This window comes from Marmota flaviventris, chromosome 4, assembly GCF_047511675.1.
Source record: "Marmota flaviventris isolate mMarFla1 chromosome 4, mMarFla1.hap1, whole genome shotgun sequence".
Taxonomy (NCBI): domain Eukaryota; kingdom Metazoa; phylum Chordata; class Mammalia; order Rodentia; family Sciuridae; genus Marmota; species Marmota flaviventris.
This window is the reverse complement of record NC_092501.1, coordinates 133,267,069-133,286,064: the sequence shown is the minus strand read 5'-3', so window position 1 is coordinate 133,286,064 and position 18,996 is coordinate 133,267,069. Positions and strand designations below refer to the sequence as shown.

Here is an 18,996-nt window from a genome sequence, read left to right as displayed (position 1 = left end):
TCTATTTTTAATATTTTGAGGAACCTCAAAATATTAAAACAGTTTTCCATAATGGCTATGCTAATGTACATTCCTCCCAAGGGTGTACATTCCTCCACAGCATGTTGACATCTCTTACCTCTTGTCTTTTTCATAATAACTGTCCTAAAAGGTGGTAGGTAGGTAATATCTCATTGTAGTTTTTACCTCATTGTGATGATTACTTATGTTAACCTTTTCTCACATATCTATTGCCATTTGTATGTCTTCTTTTCAAGTCCTTTGTCTATCTTTAAATCAGGTCATTTATTTTCTTGCTATCAAGTTCCTTGAGTATGTAGCCTACTAATCCCTGATCTGATGTATGGGGCCACAAATATCTCTCCAGTTTTTTAGGCTGCCTTTTCACTTTGTTGATTGTTTCCTTTGCTGTGCAGAAGCTTTTTAGTTTCAACACTGAAATTCAAGTGCATTTCCAGGTTGGTGAACACATTGGTATTTGAAAAGGGTGCTCAGCCCGATACCATGAGGAGCAAACATGAACTGCATACTCAGGACTGCCTCTTCTTTTAGCTGGTCCTGATTTGTATTCTGTTTCATAAACTGTGAGGTAAATAAATGTGCTTTCCTGTCTGTGAGTTACTCAAGCTGCTCATCAAAATTGAGGGGGTTATATGGTGACAACTCCTGATTTTACAGCCAGTTGGTCAGAAGTACAAGGGATACCTAAAATGAAAGCTGGTGTCCAAGGTGAGTGCACTCTTTTTGGGGACCAGGACTTGAACCTGTGGAGTCTGCACTAACTCTGGGTATTTGGTGTCAGAACTGAGTTGCAGCATGATACTGTAGGAATCAGCTCCTGGCCTACGTGCACCATGTGTGACAGGTTGGTGGCTCATGGCACTCTGACCTATCCAGCAGTGAAATTGGAACAGAGCCCGTTTGTAATTCAAAGCTGCTTCCCAACTTCCTGATAACTGCTTTTCAGCACCCAGAGTTTCCTCATGCTGAGAATGGAAACTGAGAAGGCACCCCCTGGCCCCCAGCAGATGCCAAGGAAACTGAGACAGTGACATGATTCTGACCAGCACAAACTACCTAAATCTACATATGTATATTTCCTGCGTTTTGCCCCACTCTGTCCCCTCTCCACTTATGAAAGCTGTTCACACCCTTGAGCCCCTTGAAGATGGAGATTTGAGACTGAAAATATTGTCATCTTACCCAAGAAGGGCTTTGTTTGAATAAACCTCTTTTCTTTCACCAACCTCTGTCTCCTGAGCTTTAGTGGGTGATGAGCAGTAGAGCCTTGGATTCCTGGTGACAAAGTCATATTTTAGAAAAAGAAACTGTTTGAAATAGAGGCTTAATTTGTGCTTCCTGGTGTTGACTGGAAAACACTTGTTGACATTAGTAGTGACAAAGAACAAACTGAGGGCTCTATGAGCAAACCTCCCTGCCCCACTGGGTGCGCACTTAACTCAGGGGCAGGGATTGGCAGTCAGCAAGGGACTCCTCCTCTTTATTCACTAGTCACAGTGAGAAAGGGACAACTGTCATGCAGTCAAATTTGAGCCAATGGAACAAATGTATTTTCAGACACTTGTATCACCTTTTCTTTCTTTTGTTGTTGTTGTTGTTGTTGTTGTTGTTGTTGTTGTTGTTCTTCTTCTTCTTCTTCTTCTTCTTCTTCTTCTTCTTCTTCTTCTACTGGGGATTTTATCCAGGGGTAGTTAACCACCGAGCCACATCCTCAGCCCTTTTTACTTTTTTATGTTGAGACAAGGTCTTGCCAAGCTGCTAGGGCCTCGCTAAATTGCTGAGGCTGGCCTGGAACTTGCAGTCCTCCTGCCTCAGCCTCCCAAGCCACTGGGATTACAGGTTTTGCCACTGAGTCCTGTTCACATCAACCTTTCAAGTTAAAATTATAAAAGCCAACTCATGGTGATACTTTAAGGCTGCTAAAACCATTTCTATGATTTCAGGAAACTTGTTCAAGTGTTGTAGCTCAGTGATTACACCATGAACACTGAAGAACCTAAACCAGTCATTTGGAGGTAACATTTCAAGATGCTTCTATCAGGATTTTAGATGAAAACCAAGATATGATAGACTAATTATTGAGAATTTGACTCCCCCACAAAAAGTATATGAAATGCTTCACTTGGCAAGCTTCATATTAGCTGGTTATATTTTAAAACCATCTCTACATGATGCAATGGAGATTAAACAAATAATAATGACTTTCCAGAGTGGAATGTAATGAGAGCAGATTAGGAAGCCATGAGCTGTTTTATCCCAGGCGGAAGCCGTCATAATCCTGGCAACTTTACACTTGATAGAGAGCCAGGAGTCATCTTCAGTGGGAAATCACCCCTGAGATTCTGAGCCCTGGCCTTGCCCTGAAAACTAATCAGCAGACTTACCAACCACTTGCATCTTTTTTGACTTGGGGGTTTCTAATTTAGTAAACATAAAAAAGAAAAGAAAAGAAAAACATTGATACTGAATCTGACTTATGGATAATATTTTCACCAGTGTGGATATAATAACTTGGTAGAATATTATCCATTTAACAGATACATATTTATCAATTGTAAATCATTTGAAATTATTTTCCTTAACAATAACAGTAATAATTATTTTACATTTATGTAAACTGATAGTCTGCTTGCTGGATGCCAATTAATTTATCCTGAAATTTCAAAATGTAACAACTGGCCTCATAGGAGAAGGGGAATGGCCATGTCAGGTTCTAGGTAGCCGCATGCATGTAACTGGATGAAAATATAAACTGTGCATCTCTGGATATTTCCCCTAGCAATAAACAGCACACAGGAAAATATTTAGTCAAGTTCTACTAAATCTTGATTGTGAACAGTGAGAGTCTGGCATTTGCATCTTGACAGCTGCCATCAGCCCACTAACTAGAGCTCCATGTGGTAGAAGAACCCCTGGAAGCAGACATAGGCAAAAAGACTATCGCCTGCTTCCCTCAGCTTCTAGATGAGAACCTGCAAGGATAGGCCACTAGTGTCTCTCATCTTCCACAGTGTCATGTTGGAGGAGGGAACACAACTCCATTCTCCTACCCAGTTCATATTTATAGGGGCAGGCTCTGCCCAAGCACTTCGATCTGAAAATACTGACTTTCTTCTGCACCAGAGATTGCTCAGGGGGAGGAAGTTCCACACCTGTGAGCCAAGCAGAGAGAATAAAGGGAAACCATCTTCCGAGCACTAAAAGCTTCAGGGTGACACTCGGTAGACATAGGATGTCATCCCATACCCAGCTCTGATAAAATGGCTGGTAAGAATGGAGAACTCCATATCTCAACCTGAGGGAAATAACTTTGGAACAGAGCTCAGAAAAACTCATTTTCTAACGGTGTTGTCCAAAACAATGGCCATATTGGTGACAAGTAATTGAGAAGGCACAAGTAGCTCCATGGTACTAGTAGCAACAAGCAAAAGGGCAAAAGATTCAGAGAGAATCAGGAAGAGTCAGCCAAGAAGCATCCTGCAGTGATCAAAGTCATCCCTGGGGCCCTGAAAGGCTGTGCACATGCCCAGTCTGCATTCACTCAGCAATTAAAGTGGGATGTGGGCTGACTCAAAAGCATTCTGCATGCCATATACCACTCAATCAGCAAAATTTCTTGAGCCTTATTGGAGAAAAAGGCTTTATACAGCTTCTGATCAGACACTAGCTGAAAATAAGCTACTCTGACCCAGGGGTAACTCTGCTAAAAATAGATTCTGCTTAAAAAAGAAAATCGTTGCCATCCAGTGGAGTGGAAGTCTGTGCATGTGTCCAACACTGTGGCCCCTCAGGAGGAGCAGGGAAGAGTACTCCAAGCTACCAGCCCCTGGATGGATGGGGGGGTGGGGGGGTGGATTATAAACTCCATAAAATGTGCAGGTAAACTCCAATCTGCACACATGAGATATTTGTGAAAACAGGAAGAGAAGATAACCGGACAAGGGCTTCCTTATAGTCTGTGGCCTACAACAGGCTTATGCAGACCTGGGAAGGTAATCCCTAGGAAGACAGGGCAAGAGGCAAAAAAGAGAAATTTGAGCAAGACTTCAGAGTCTGCACACTGAGAAGGATATTAATTCCCTGAACTCAACGGAATTCATCCAGCCAAGCTGCTCCAGGATTAAAAAACTAATTGGAAAAAAAAAAAAAGAGTAGCCCAGTGTGATGGCACACACCTGTAATTCTAGTGACTCAGGCTGAGGCAGGAGGAGCACAGGTTTCAGTCAGCCTGGCAACATAGTAAGACCCTGTTTCTGAATGAATGAATGAATAAAATAAGGGCTGGGGCTGAAGCTAAGTGGTAAAACACCCCTGGGATCAACTCCCAGCACTGGAAAAAAAAATCAATTCTTAGAAATGGGAAAGGGAAAAAATATGCAGAGTTGCAACAGCATATTCTCTAAGATATCCAGAATTTAACAAAAAATTGGAGCACAAAGAAAGAGGAAAGTGATCCATACACCAGGAAAAAAAAATGACAGGCAACAACAGCTACTTCTGAGGAGAGATGGTTTGGCACACAAAGATTTTAAAGCAGCTATTATAAATAAGAACTAAAGGAAATGGGTTTGAAGAATTAAAGAAACACATAACAATGATTCATCAAATAGAGAATATTAACAGAGGGAGTGTGGTGGTTAATTGTGATGGTTAATTTGAGTAGGTTAAGGGATCCCCACATGATCTCTGTGTGTGTCTTCTGGAGCTTAGCATCCGAATCAGTAGAGTAAATAAAGAAACTAGGCCTCACCAGTGTGTGTATCCAGCCTGATGGAACAAAAACATAGAGAAAGGGCAAATTTTTCCCTCTGTGAACTTGAGTTTCCATTTGCCCTGCCTGAGAACCTGCACTCCTTGTTCTCAGGACTTTGGATTAAGATGGAAATTTACACTCCCAGCTCCTCAGTTCTCAGGCCTCAGCTCTGAGCTAGAGCCACACCCCCAGTTTTTCTGGGCCTCCAGCTTGCAGATGGTAATTCATGAAGCTTCTTGGCCTCCATAATCATGTGAGCAAATCCCTCATAATAAATCTCCACATATATCTATTCTGTTTCTTTGGAGAATACAAATTAAAACTGAGAGTAATATTAAAAACAAACAAATAAAGAACCAAGTAGAAATTTTGAAGTGAAAAGTTCATTTAAAAAAAAAAAAAACAAGCCAAGCTAAAATTTTTATTTGAGGAGCTGAACAGGATATATGAACTGGCAAAAAAATAAAAAAGCAAACCTGAAGATATGCCAGTAGATATTATGCAACCTTAAGAATAGAGAGGAAAACAATAGAAGAAAAACAAACAGCCTCCCAGAACTGGGGGACACTGTTAAGTGCACCAACATACATCTGGTGGGGGAGTACCAGGGAGGAGAGATAAAGGAAGAGAGGGGAACAGTTAGGACTGGAGGTAGAAACACGGCTGTCATCAGCATGGTAGCTGGGCCCTTGTCCCTTGTTCCACTCACTGGTCTCAATCCTTTCTGGCCCTGCTTTCCTGCCCTAAGGAGCCACTTCCTCTTTTCCCAGAACAGACTGGTATCTGTCTGCTTGCCTTTGCCCACACTGCCCTTGCTTCCTGGAGTGCCCTCTCCCTGCATTGATTTGGTCAATAGCTAGCCATCTTTATTACTGACAAAGAATGTACCAGTAATATCCACTAGGTATGGTACCAGTAATTTTTGCAAGTTATCCATAGCTTGTACTTAATCTTTACTCATCTAACAATTTTCTACAAAAAAAAAAAAACAAAAACAGACATAACAAAACTTACAGAAAGTGAACGTTTATGTGCTTCACTAAGCCAAAGTTGTGTCCTAAAGATCTGAACACAAAGACTGAGACAACCTGTTAATCCTATTAAGGCTGGGCTGAATTATTCGTAAGTTTTTGTAAACAGCGTTTTCTTAGTCTGCCTAAAACCCTGCTTTAAGATTCTTGAAAAGTCCATTTCTTTACTTTTCTGTGGGTGTGCACGCACGTGTGCACATGACTGTAACAAAATCTGACAAGGGTTCAGTTTAGTGGCTTCTTTTTCTTCAACAAGAACAAAGCTCAAGTGACAACTCCTCCATATAGCTTTCCCCATTGTCAAGGTGGAGTGACCGCTTCCTGTTCAGTTCCTCACAGGACACTGTAAACTTCCACCATGGTAGTTCTACTTATGGACATGACTGCCTCCATGTTAGAATGCTTCCAAAAGACGGTAACCTTTTCTTTATAGTATATGCTCACACTCAGCAGAGTTCTTGTCATTTAAGAAGAGGAAGGAAGGGGTCAGGAGGGGAGGGGACAGGAGAGCGGGGGATGGGGAGAAGGAAATTGTATGCAGCATGTTTCATAAAGCTGTGTTGTTCCTAATACTTCATTTAATAAATATTCATGGTTATGACTTCCTGTTTTTCTAGAAAAATTCACAGCTCCAATGGAACTCACTCTCTTTCTGTCTCTCTGGTAATATGCTATAAACAGAAATCATTTAACAGGTCAAAACAATGTTTCCTTCTGTCTCCTTTCTTTCCAAACAGTTCAAACTGCACTTATGCTTCCCCCCCCCCCCCCCTAACTAACTGAATGACTTACAACCACTTTCCAAAGGCAGGGGAGGAAAAAAAAATCCAGTGCCTAAACATGTCTGCCTTAGCAATTAATTCTCAGTGAAAGCACTCGTGGGAATGACTCCTCCTGTCCCGGGGTCACCTGAATCCATGGGAATGACTGCCTGCAGCCTCCAGAGACAGAGGAGGGGAAGGTTGGGTTCCGGAGAAATAACTACATTCTGAGCTGATCTCAGGCAGCAGTGAAGGACTCATTCTAGTCACCAGTTCTAGGGGACTTGGGTTTCGTGCTGAACATGGCTGATTCACCCTGGAGGACACCGGGTAGTGTAAGGACACTCAGCTTCTTGTATGCACCACCTCCCAACAGTACAAAGGTTCCCTCGTTCCTGTATGGTGCATTGTGTTCTCACTATGTCCTTTGGTTGCTCCTCCTGCTGGAAGATTTCTGCTTCCAGCACCTGATTGGACACACATAGGTCTCAACTATCGCATTTTCAACCTTGAGATGAAATTTAAAGCAAACACAGTGTCCAGTGAGATGAGTGCTTGAGTTATTAAAAACAGTCCATGGAAGAGAGATGCAGAGTCCTTCATTAGGGTAGAAACTGTAGGCGAGTAGGGTATGGCTAGAGGAGGTTGGTCACTGGGGATTTTATTTGGGGTTTATATTTTGGCCTTGGTGGGTGGAACCGTCTGCTTTCTGGTGGCCATGTCTCAAGCTGCTTTCCTCTGCCATCTCCTTCCACCATGATGTTCCACTTCATCTTGGACCCAGAGCTATGGAGTTGGCCAACTGTTGAGAGCCACAGAGTCGGAATGGCCCCTGGCATTTTGCCAGAAGTAATGGTTGAGAGGTGAGCCATTAAGATGATGCTGGATTGAAGCAGGTTGTGTATTCAATTGTGTATGGACCCCTGCTGTCCGCCTCAGGCGCCAGCTACTTTGGAGTTCTCCCGGGGATTTCCTGGATTATTATCCATCCCTTTATCTGTTGTGGAAGTTGGATTTTTCTAAAACAGAGAAATGAATAAGTCCCACCAGTTTCAGTAAATTGAACTGAAATGATGATGTCATCCACTTCTTGGAGAAAAACAAAGGGTATCCTGTTTTCTGTACCTTCATATGCAAAAATATTCACCTACATTTCAAACTCAAGGTGCCCCTGCTCCCAAGTAGGATATCCAGCAGGTGCTGTATGGGATGGAACTCTTCACAGCAAATAAAAGGAGGTCTAGCTTCACAATTAAGGTTAACATGTGTGTATGCTGTATCTTCCTTATGGCTTTCTCTATTTTAAAATAATTTTGTTGTTTTTTGCAGTGCTGGGGATTGAAGCCAGGGGCTTACACATGCTAGGCAAATGCTCTATCATTTAGTTACACCCCAGCCCTTAATATCTTTTATCGTCTTAATGAGCTTTTAAAGTACAAGTTTCTGGGCTCTGTGTCATACCTCCTCAATAATAACCTCTGAGAATTAGGGCCAAGGATCTGTATTTTCAGTAAGTGACACAAGTAGAGGGAAATTTTGTGATCATTGTAATACCTGAGAGGTTATTGGCAATCTTTCAATGCATAAATTATCTCTTCCATTGCCTCCAGGACACCACAGAATAATCCCATAAAAGAAACCCAATACTTGCAATATAAGCAAATAGATTTCAAATTCTGTGTTTACTGAGGCAAAGCAGACAAATAGACTTTGCACTTTGTAGGATTTCCCATATGGAGTTAATTTATAGCATAGATTTTAACCTAGTTTGCTGGGAAAATTCTTTTGACTTTCATTTTAAAGGACTTCCTGCACTCACCTTTGACCCCTCCTATACTTTTCTGAGGAAGACGATGAGAAAAAGTGATGGGTAAACTTCTCCCAGGCATGGTATGCAATTATCTGTATTCCTTCTTGTCCTGAATGTTGTTTTGGTTTTTCAAAGACTATTAGAAACCATCAGATAAGGAAGATTTAGGATTTAAATGTCAAAGGGCATCAGATATATATCTAATCTAGATTTAGTTTGAGTAATCAATGTGTCATGTCATTTTCCAGAGAATATCATTAAAATGTCTATACCAATTGGTATTCTCAGACATAATTACATAAGTCACATGTGACAACAGGAAGCAAGATGTAAGCATGTGGCTGAACATCCTCGGTACAATACAGACATTCATTTAACTCAGTCCTGCAGCAAATACTTCCTGACCACTAACTGAGACAAAGGCAGTGCAAAGTGGATGAGAGAGACACCATCCTTCTGTCTGTAATGAGGACACTTCATTGAGAGACAGATATTCAGCAATTCATTAGTTACAGCTTTGGTCACAGGAAGTTCTATCAGGAATCTCACATCGTATGGAGTGGGAGCAATGTTTCCTTAAACCATGGCCCTTTAAGGAATGACCTCAGATATGTACAGGGCCAAGAGCAGTGGAGAATGAGGCTCTAGGTGGGAGGACAGGAGTGCAAATGAGAGTGCAAAAGGAACAGAAGGTCATGGCCAGATGAAGGAACAGATAGGAGCACCATGCCATCAAGTACAATAGCTAGGAAGAGTGTTAAAAGATGGAGTGCTAAGATACACACAAATCAGGTAAGAGAAGTGACAGGTCATTGAAAAGGAAAATGATGAGATTTGTGATTTTAAAACGTGATTATTTCACTACTGTGAAAAATGGGTATAGAGGAGAGTGCAAGAGAAGATGCAAAAAGTTGAGTTAGGAATACATGGATAAGAAAGGTATGTTTTTAAAGCAATATATAAAATATAATATATAAATATGCATATATATATGTATGTATTATGTGTGTAACTACAATAAAGATGGTTACTTAACATTCAATATACCCTTATCAGAAAAGTTGCTCCAACAAATGACTTCATATATCACCAGTAAATCTCTACTGGTTTGTTAAATGGTAGAAGAAACATTAGATAGAAAGTTTCATTGGTGCAATGACTGGCACTCAAAATTAATGAATTGACTCATCAACTGCATAGCCACTTCTGTCACTGCATGAACAGAGTTCTGAGGATCTGCAGAACCTAGCAGCCACTTGCCTTTAGGAGTGGTACCCTAAGCCTAGGACCACTTGGTTCTGTGTCCCATTGCTTCCAAAGGATTTGGCTTCAAAAGGTGGGCTGAATCCTACTGCTAAACTATTGCTATATGTGCTCAAGTAAGCCTTTAATTATAGGTACTTTTCAAAGTACCTAAAGAATAAATAAATGGAATGGATGGAATGCCAGCTTTTGTGCTTACTTGCAAACAAATGTTTGTATATTGGTAGAATCTGATCAAAGCCTTGCTCTAAATGTGACATCTCATCTGGTAGCAAGAATATGGAGGAGGATGCTTATCACCCTCCAAATATCCTAAGCTAACAAGATATCCAATGAGAAACTGAAAGTGGAATTGACCAAGTTGGCTCAGGCCAGTTAACAATAACTGGATTAAAATAGTATTGGTAGAGATGGAGGGAAGTGGATGAGGACCAGGGCAGTATCAAGGATGACAACTTTCTGCCATGAGCAACTTGGTTCATAGTAGTAAAATACACAAAGACAAGGAACACTACAGACAGAGCTAGTTTAGGAGAAAGGTTATAAATTCAGTACTGGAGAGACTGGATTTGATATATGTATGAATTTGCTAGATGAGGATGTCGTATATGCACTTAGATGCAAGAGGTCTATGGATGAAGATGTGCCTCCCTCTGGGGGTCTTTGGTAAATAGTGTAATTGAAACCATGGGAGTCCAGAAGAATGCCTGGGTAAGTGGTGTTGGAAAAGAGACAATGCCCTGAAGAAACCCTAATACATAAAGACTGTGTTCAGAAGCACGTAAATTGGATATGATTTTTGGCATTTTTACTTTAGCATAATTGTTTTGTTTTATGTAATTTTAAGAACTGATAAAATTCCTTTGCAGATAAGCTGCCTTATTTGGAAAAATGTCTTGGTAGCCAACTGAGTCAGAGGATACAGAATGTGCTTCATGACATCCCTAAGCAATGAAATAGAATCACAAAACTGCTATGCAGGAAATTAGAATAACTTATTTTGCACTTTCAAGAAAAGAAGGGGGTAGACAAGACAGCTGGATGGAAAGAGAACAGGCTGGAGGGTTTATTGGGAGAGACCTCAGGGGAAGAGCAGGAAAAGGAAGTTAGTCTACTGTTCACTAATAATTGTTCATGATGCTGTTTGTTTGCTTTCTTGCTTGTTTGCATTTTAAACCAATGAAGGAGCTGAGTTTTATGTCAGGGTCCGAGACACAGAGACAAAGGCATTATGTGGGGATGTGAGGACACAGTGGCTAAGGCAATAGCTGAAACTTTCCCCCCTAAGTACTGGCAGAAAATTTGGGGATGTCTTTGAAAATAAGCTGTGCGATTAAAGGACTTATTTTCTATAGATATTGAGAGATAAGTGTATCCAATCTCTTAAGTGTATTAAACACTTTAAATTTTTTCTTTGTATTATTTTAAAATTATTTTTAATAGATATTAACAGTTACAAGTTCAACCATAACTAAGAGCTCTTTAAATAAGCCTTACCAATTCTTATTTTTATCCAGAGGCAACCATTATCATCTAGCTCTTATTTATCTTTCCAGAAATAGTCCATGTGTACAAAGGAAATACATGTGTATTCTTTAAAAATGTTGGCAGAAATTTTGACAGATTTGATAGACTCTTCAGCATCTTCTTTTCTCAAATAGACACTGGTGCTACATTTCAGTATAGAAAAGCAGCCTTTTAAGCTTTTAAGATCTAAAGTTTTCTATAAATGGATATGTCATGATTTATTTAAGGAGTTTCCTACTTGGGGTCATAGAAATTATTTCTAGTTTACTATTATCAAAAATCCTGCAATGGAAAATTTGCCCATAATCATTTTGCACATGTATAAACTGAAATGATTTTTCTGTCAAGTGAGTTCAAAACTCCCTTCTCCTGATGACAAGGGGCAGATAGGGAAGAGGCAGATGGCAAAAAAGGACACAGATAATGGTTTAGAAGGTGCAGCTGAGAATCTCAGCTAATGCTGCAAAACCACAGTCATATGTTCAGGGAAACTGGAGGAGAACAAAATGTCTCCTATACTTGAGATATGTGTTTTGGAAGACAACATTGGAGAGAAAAGTGTGGATTGCAGAGAAGACAAATTAGCAAGACCCACTCCCTTGTCTTCCATGGAAAACAATGATCAACAGAAGAAATAAAGATAGGGATCAGAAACTGTCAAAAATGACTTTATGTCTAGACACACAAAGAAAATACTAGACAGTTTTATGATCAAGTATTGATACAGTATTTGTAATAAACCTTTTCAGATGTGCTATAAAATCTGGAGGACTTTTACTCCTGTTAATATTGTTACAGTTGTTAGAATACATGAACCTTCCTTTACTATTAGTCAAAATACTGGTGCCCAGAGTGAAAGAAATAAAAAGAAAAATGATAACAAAAGCTAACATTTATTTTATGCTTACCATGTGCTAAGAATCATGAAGATTCTCCATAGGTTGTCTTGTTTTATCCGCACGGAACTTTAAAAAGTAAGATTATTGTCCATTCTACAAATGAAAGAGTTAAGTTCACACAATGAGTACACAATGGAATCAAGATTCAAACTGGGCCACTCTGACTCTGAAGCCCTCACTGACAAATGCATGAAGTTTTAGCCAAAGAGAGATTCTAAGCTCAATGCTGATAACTAGCCCTAATACACAGATGTCCTTGCATTGGCTATATTTTTAATCCCAGAGGTCCCTTAAAGACAGGGTGTTTGCCGTAAAGTGACTTGGAAACTAACCACTTACCAATGTGCCTCATGCAAATCCTAATTCATTTCAAGTGAGTGCAGAAAAACAGCCTTCTATAAAAAGCCCCTTATTGCAAAGCTTATTTCTGTATGTGCTATGAGTTAAACATTCATTTAAAAATCATTATTGGCATTATAGGCTAATATTTGCTTAAAGAATTATAACAAAGAGTGCTCATTTCAAATGATTAAAATGAGTAAAAAAATTTAAGGGCTATAGTGAAAGGTAAAATATGTCAATGACAGATCCTATCATCATATCTGATGCATAAGAAGTGAACAGTAAATACTTTTTAAAGGAATTAACAGTTCAAAAAAATATACAAGGCTATCAGAAGCCTAGTTATATTCACTTCTGGGTACTCTGGGCAATCACATCTAGAAGGCACAGAAGAAGCTTCTGAATGCCAGGAAACATTTCCTCCCCATATCCAGAAAAATGACAATTCTGAAACTTGTTAAGGAAAAAATATATGCTGTGAGTTTCCAGATTCAGATCTAGTTGCTGGTGGCCTTGCAACACTAGGCTCTCTCCTTGCTCCTGTTCATATTTAAAGTAATATCATTTTTCATTATTGTCAAACATTTTCAGATGTAATATTTACAAGAACCTGGAGAGGCAAAAATAAAGCATTAAAAATAACCTGGATGAGAGTCCTTGGAAGACTGGGAACAAAACCACCATTTGACCCAGCTATCCCACTCTTCAGTCTATACCCAAAGGACTTAAAAACAGCATACTTCAGGGACACAGCCGCATCAATGTTCATAGCAGCACAATTCACAATAGCTAAACTGTGGAACCAAACTAGATGCCCTTTAGTAGATGAATGAATAAAGAAAATGTAGTATATATTTACAAAATGGAATATTACTCAGCAATAAAAGAGAATAAAATCATGATATTTGCAGGTAAATGGATGGAGCTGGAGAATATAAATGCTAAGTGAAGTTAGCCAATCCCAAAAAACTAAATGCCGAATGTTTTCTCTGATAAAAGGAGGCTGATTTATAATGGAGTTGGGAGGGGGATTGTGGGAGGATTAGATGAACTCTAGGGCAAAGGAGTAGGAGGGGAAGGAAGGGGGCAAGTGGGAGGAAAGATGGTGGAATGAGACGGACAGTTACCCTAAGTACATGTATGAAGAAACGAATGCTGTGAATATACTTTGTATACAACCAGAGACATGAAAAATTGTGCTCTGTGTAATATGAATTGTAGTGCATTCTGCTGTCATAGACAACAAATTAGAATTAAAAAAAGAAAAACTTGGATGATGAGACAGTGTCCTCTTTCTAAACAGGTGAGCCCTTTTAGGACAGCCGATTGTTTTTCTTGTTGACTCCCATGGCTACATGTTGACAATGGTGCAGTTCCTGGCGTCCTTGTGCCTTGATCTGGGGAAATAGTCCAATTCAGTTCCCTCCCAAATTGCTCTCAAGGTTACAGGAAGCTTCTTAAAGGTCCTGTAGGCTTGCTGGGACCTGATGTTACAGTCTAGTGGGCTTATCTCCATGAAGGCTCTCTGGAGACAGAGACTGTCCAACTTATCAGAGAAAGTCCAAATCAAAGAAGGGCACAAGAGCATTTGCAGTACTGACAAAGTCACCAAGAATTGCAAAAACAGTTTTTACAAAGACGTTATCTTTATTATTAATGAAAATGCAGAATAAATTCTATTATTCTCCTTCCCTTTACAGTCAAGGTCTTGAAATGTTATTCAATAATTATCTTCTCTTTATCTCTTATTCATTCTTCTACCTTAACAATCTCAGGGCCATCCCCATCACTATACTAAAATCACTCTTTTCTGAGGTCATTATTAACTTTCTAGTTACCAAATCAAAGATATATATATATAGTCTCCCCCAATATACTCACCACACATACCACTGAGAATCTTCTTCTTGAAATTCTCTTCTCTGCTCTTGGAGTCTATGACAGTATCTTCTTTTGAATTTCCTCTAAGGTCCCTGATTGCTCCTTTGACAAGAACCTTCTTGAAAGATTTTCTAGATTGCCTTTCTTTCTGTGTTATCATTTTCTTTTCTTCTATGTTTATTCTCAATTTACAAATAAGAAATTGACAAATTTACAAATAAAACAATAGAAGCTATACACACACACATATATATTTATGCAGACACCTTGTTTTAATATATGTGTACAATGTGGAATACACTTCTTTTATGTCTCTGTGGAATCCCCATCTACCCAACTGCTCACCAGAGACCTGAATTAACTCTCCTCATCTTTCCCACTCTATATTGCAGAGACCTGCTGATTGTATCCTCTTCTCTAATCTATCACATCTTCTCCATTTCCACTAATTTTGTCTTGTTTGCTCCTATCATTCTGCATATGGATGACAACACCCACTTCCCAAACCCTTAGACCACAGTGAATGTTCAACAACTTTGTTGGAGAAATGCTTACAAATTCATAATTCTTCTCCTCACCACTGCTACCCAGAGACTCACCAAACTTGCTCCAGGAATCTTTCTAAAAGACACAAGTTGTTCATGTCTCGTCTCCCCCTACTTCAAATCCTTCAGGATCGGTTTTAAGTTTTAGCCATCCTAGCATGGCACACAATAAACTTCTTGCCCTTCCCTAGCCTCGTGTGCCATCATGCCCCATGTGAACTGTCCTTGCCACCACGTAAAATGACTCACAGTTCCATTAACCTTTAAGGCCCGGCTCACCTCACTTTTTCATTAGGGTACCACTAACATTCAGTAACGTGCAGATGCTAAATACATGAACTCATGGATTTTCACAAGTGTATACACTAGTGTAGCCATCGACTCAAACAATATCTGGAACATATCTATCATTGTAAGACGTTCCCCGTCTTACCAGTCAATCCCTCCACCTTCACAAGAGGAAAAACACAGTTGCAACTTCTAACACCATATATTTCTTTGCCTGTGTATCTGGCTTCTTTTTCTCAACACACCTGTGAAATTCATTCATATCATTGTATGTACCAGATGTTCACTCCTTTATATTACTGGCTAGCATTCCACCTTTAAGTATACAATATGTTTATGCATTGGTGGGCAAGTGAGTTGCTCCCAGCTTAGGGAAATGATAAATATAATTAAAATAAGCATTCTTATACAATCATCTTGAGATTATATTTTTCTTTTGCATAAATACCTAGAAGGGAATTATTAGGGGTAATATAATAAGAAACTATTATTTTCTAATCATGTGTTCATGTATTTGACATTTGTTGTCAATTTTTATTTTTTTTAGGCATCTAGTGTATGTTAACTGGTGTTTCATTGTAGATCTCTAAGTTTCATTTTCTTTTCAATTAATGTTGGCCCCCACTCCATTGAATTTAGCAGTCATTGTATATCCTCTCCTAGGAAATAACCCATTCAAGTTTCTGCCCATTTAAAAAATTGGTATGTCTTCTTATGATTCTTTTGTAGCAGTTCTATATGGATTCTACATACAAATTCTTCCCTTTTGTAGGCTCTCTCTTCACCTTCTTGATTATTTCCTTTGCTGTGAAAAAGCTTTTTAGTTTGATACCATACCATTTATTGATTCTTGATTTTACTTCTTCACAGGTGAATACCTTTTTCCAATATTTCCAATATTTCTGCTCCAGGAAAATTGTATTATCATCTGTCTTTATGCCTTTTTATTTTGTTGTGTTAGATTCTTTACCTGGGAGAAACTGTTTCCCAGGTAAACCTACCCTCCCATTGGGGGTAGGTTGACATCGTAGGTCATGGTACTCACTGACATTCTTGTTACTTTCTCCACCACAACCACAGGGCCAATCTGAGACTAGGGCTGTATTGTATTTAGTGTTTGTATCTTGTAGAATGTCTACCAAGTAGCAGTGCTCAATGGTTGCTGCCCAAATACATAAATGAATTGCTGAAACCTGGAAGGGTTGACTAAATGTCATGGATTAACTGCTTTGTATGACCCTTTCTCTACCTGAAAATGAGGTTAACTTCCCACTTATAAACAATGAAATGTTTTCTTGCTTGTTTGTTTTTTGTGTTTGTTTTATACAAGTGATTGAACCCAAGGGTGCTTAGGCATTCAGACACATCTCCAGCCCTTTTTATATTATGTTTTAAATTTTGAGACAGGATCTCGCTAGGTTGCTGACAGCCTTGCTAAGTTGCTGAGGCTGGCTTTGGACCTGCAATCCTCCTGCCTCAGCCTCCTGAGTCTCTGGATTACAGGAGCGCGCCACCACATCCGTGCAAGGAGTTTTTGAAACCATGAAAATGGGGTTTTTCTTTCCTCCTTTAAGTGTTTACAAATAAGAATGCTATGAATATCTATAGTACCCCTCAAAATAGCTTGGTTGATGGGGTTTTTGGCTTTATATTGGGCATAATATTTTTTTAACTTTAAAATAGTGAATATGCATTTTGAATTTTTATCTTTTCCTGGGCTAGGGATGTTATGATATGCTATGATACTCTCTTGTGATGCTAGGCAGTGACAGCAGGCTACAGCTTCTGGTCATTCATGCAACACTGGAGTAAACAACTGGTACCCTACAATGGACTGTGTGGCTAAGGTAAGATGCTTGATAGGTTAGATGTGCTAAAAATATTTTTGGTGGGGTGAGCTGGAGATCAAACCCAGGACCTCATGCATACTAGGCAAGTGCTCTACCACTGAAATACACCCTTAGTTCTTAACTGCATTTTGACTTAACAATATTTTCAACTTTCTGATGGTTTTCTCAGAATGTTACCCCCTCATAAGTTGAAGAGCATCTGGATACACTTTTCACACACTTTGTTATTGTTTCATGAATCCTGATTTTCATTTCAAAAGCAGTATATATGATCCTTAATAATTTAGATAGCTTCTGCCGCTCCTGGAGCTGCTTGTGTGCTCGTTCGGTGCGGACCTGGTACCTCTTTTGTGAAGCGGCAGCTGAGGAGACTCCGGCGCTCGCCATGGCGACGAAAAGCCCAAGGAAGGAGTCAAGAATGAGAACAACGATCATATTAACTTGAAGGTGGCGGGGCAGGATGGTTCTGTGGTGCAGTTTAAGATTAAGAGGCATACACCACTTAGTAAACTAATGAAAGCATATTGTGAACGACAGGGTTTGTCGATGAGGCAGATCAGATTCCGATTTGACGGGCAGCCAATTAATGAAACAGACACACCTGCACAGTTGGAAATGGAGGATGAAGATACAATTGATGTGTTCCAGCAGCAGACAGGAGGTGTCTACTAAAAAGGGAACCTGCTACTTTACTCCAGAACTCTGTTCTTACAGACCAAGAATACATTCTCAATTAGAAAACTGCAATTTGGTTCCACCACATCCTGACTACTACAGTATAGTTTTCTTTATTCTTTCATTTTCCCCTTCCCCATTCCTTTATTGTACATAAAGTAACTGGTGTATGTGCACAAGCATATTGCATTTTTTTTTAAAACTAAATGGCCAATGATATGTTTTGATTGACATCAAATGGAGATGGGATGGGGAAAAATACTGGTTCTGTGAAAATATCCCCTTTCTCCATTAGTGGCATGCTCATTCAGCTCTTATCTTTATATTCCAGTAAGTTATTTTGCTCTCACTGTTTTAACAAAAAACAAAAAAACAGCAACAAAAAAAACCTGAACAACATAAAAATCCTTGCATACCTTGTTCGATTGGAGAATTTTAATGTTTTTCATTTATCATTGTAAAACCAAGGACAATTTTATAACTTTTTTGTACGTAGCTGTTACATGTAGGGCAATCTGTCTTTAAGTAGGGGTAAATTACTCTTAAAAAAGATTCCTAGATAGTTTTCCCTTCAAGTCAAGCGTCTTGTTGTTTAAATAAACTTCTTGTTTAAAATGAAAAAAAAAATAATTTAGATACTTCTCAAAAATATCCTGCAAGAAAAAAAAAATCCTATGATTAGCTAGGACTTGTAACACAAGAGATTGTCATTTGACTTTGTCATGTAAAGTGATCAGCTTTTTATTTTAATGAATCTCTCTAATGTTTAAAATCACATGGACTACATGAAAAATGACAATGCCATCGGTAGGCATGTCCAACAAATGAGACCTTGATGAATTCCATAGAGAAGTCTGACCGAATAATGGAAGCTGAAAAGTCATAATACTATTCTGACAGGAAGGTGAAGGTTAAAAAAAAATGAAAAGCACCAACAATTCATGAAAATGATGGGCTAATTGAGGAAGCAAAGTGCAATCTTCTCCTCTCTGCAGGAAACCACAGAGTGGAGAAGCCCTTGCTCAGCAGACAATGAGACACAATCAAAGGACATTCAGCACGTTACAAATGCAGCATTTGAGAGTGGAATGACTTTCTCTATACCAACAAAGCCTCAGAAAATCCAGAATTTTATTGGTGAGATTCTTGCATTGCAAGAACAATGCAGCATGGATCCTCACCCTGAAATGATTAAAAGTAACTGAAGTAAGTTTGATGTTTAAGTTAAATTGATAAATATGTATACAGAGTACAGAAAATGTAGTTACATGTGTAAAGAGCTATACTGTTCCATTTCCAAATATGAAAAGCATGTAATTTAGAAACTAATCGAAACCGAATTTGTAGGTA

General features: G+C 39.2%; 1 pseudogene; it reads left to right on the top strand.

Moving 5' to 3' along the window:
- Positions 1–653: 653 nt before the first annotated feature.
- LOC114087293 (small ubiquitin-related modifier 2 pseudogene) lies at positions 654–17,825 on the top strand (annotated as a pseudogene).
- Positions 17,826–18,996: the final 1,171 nt, after the last annotated feature.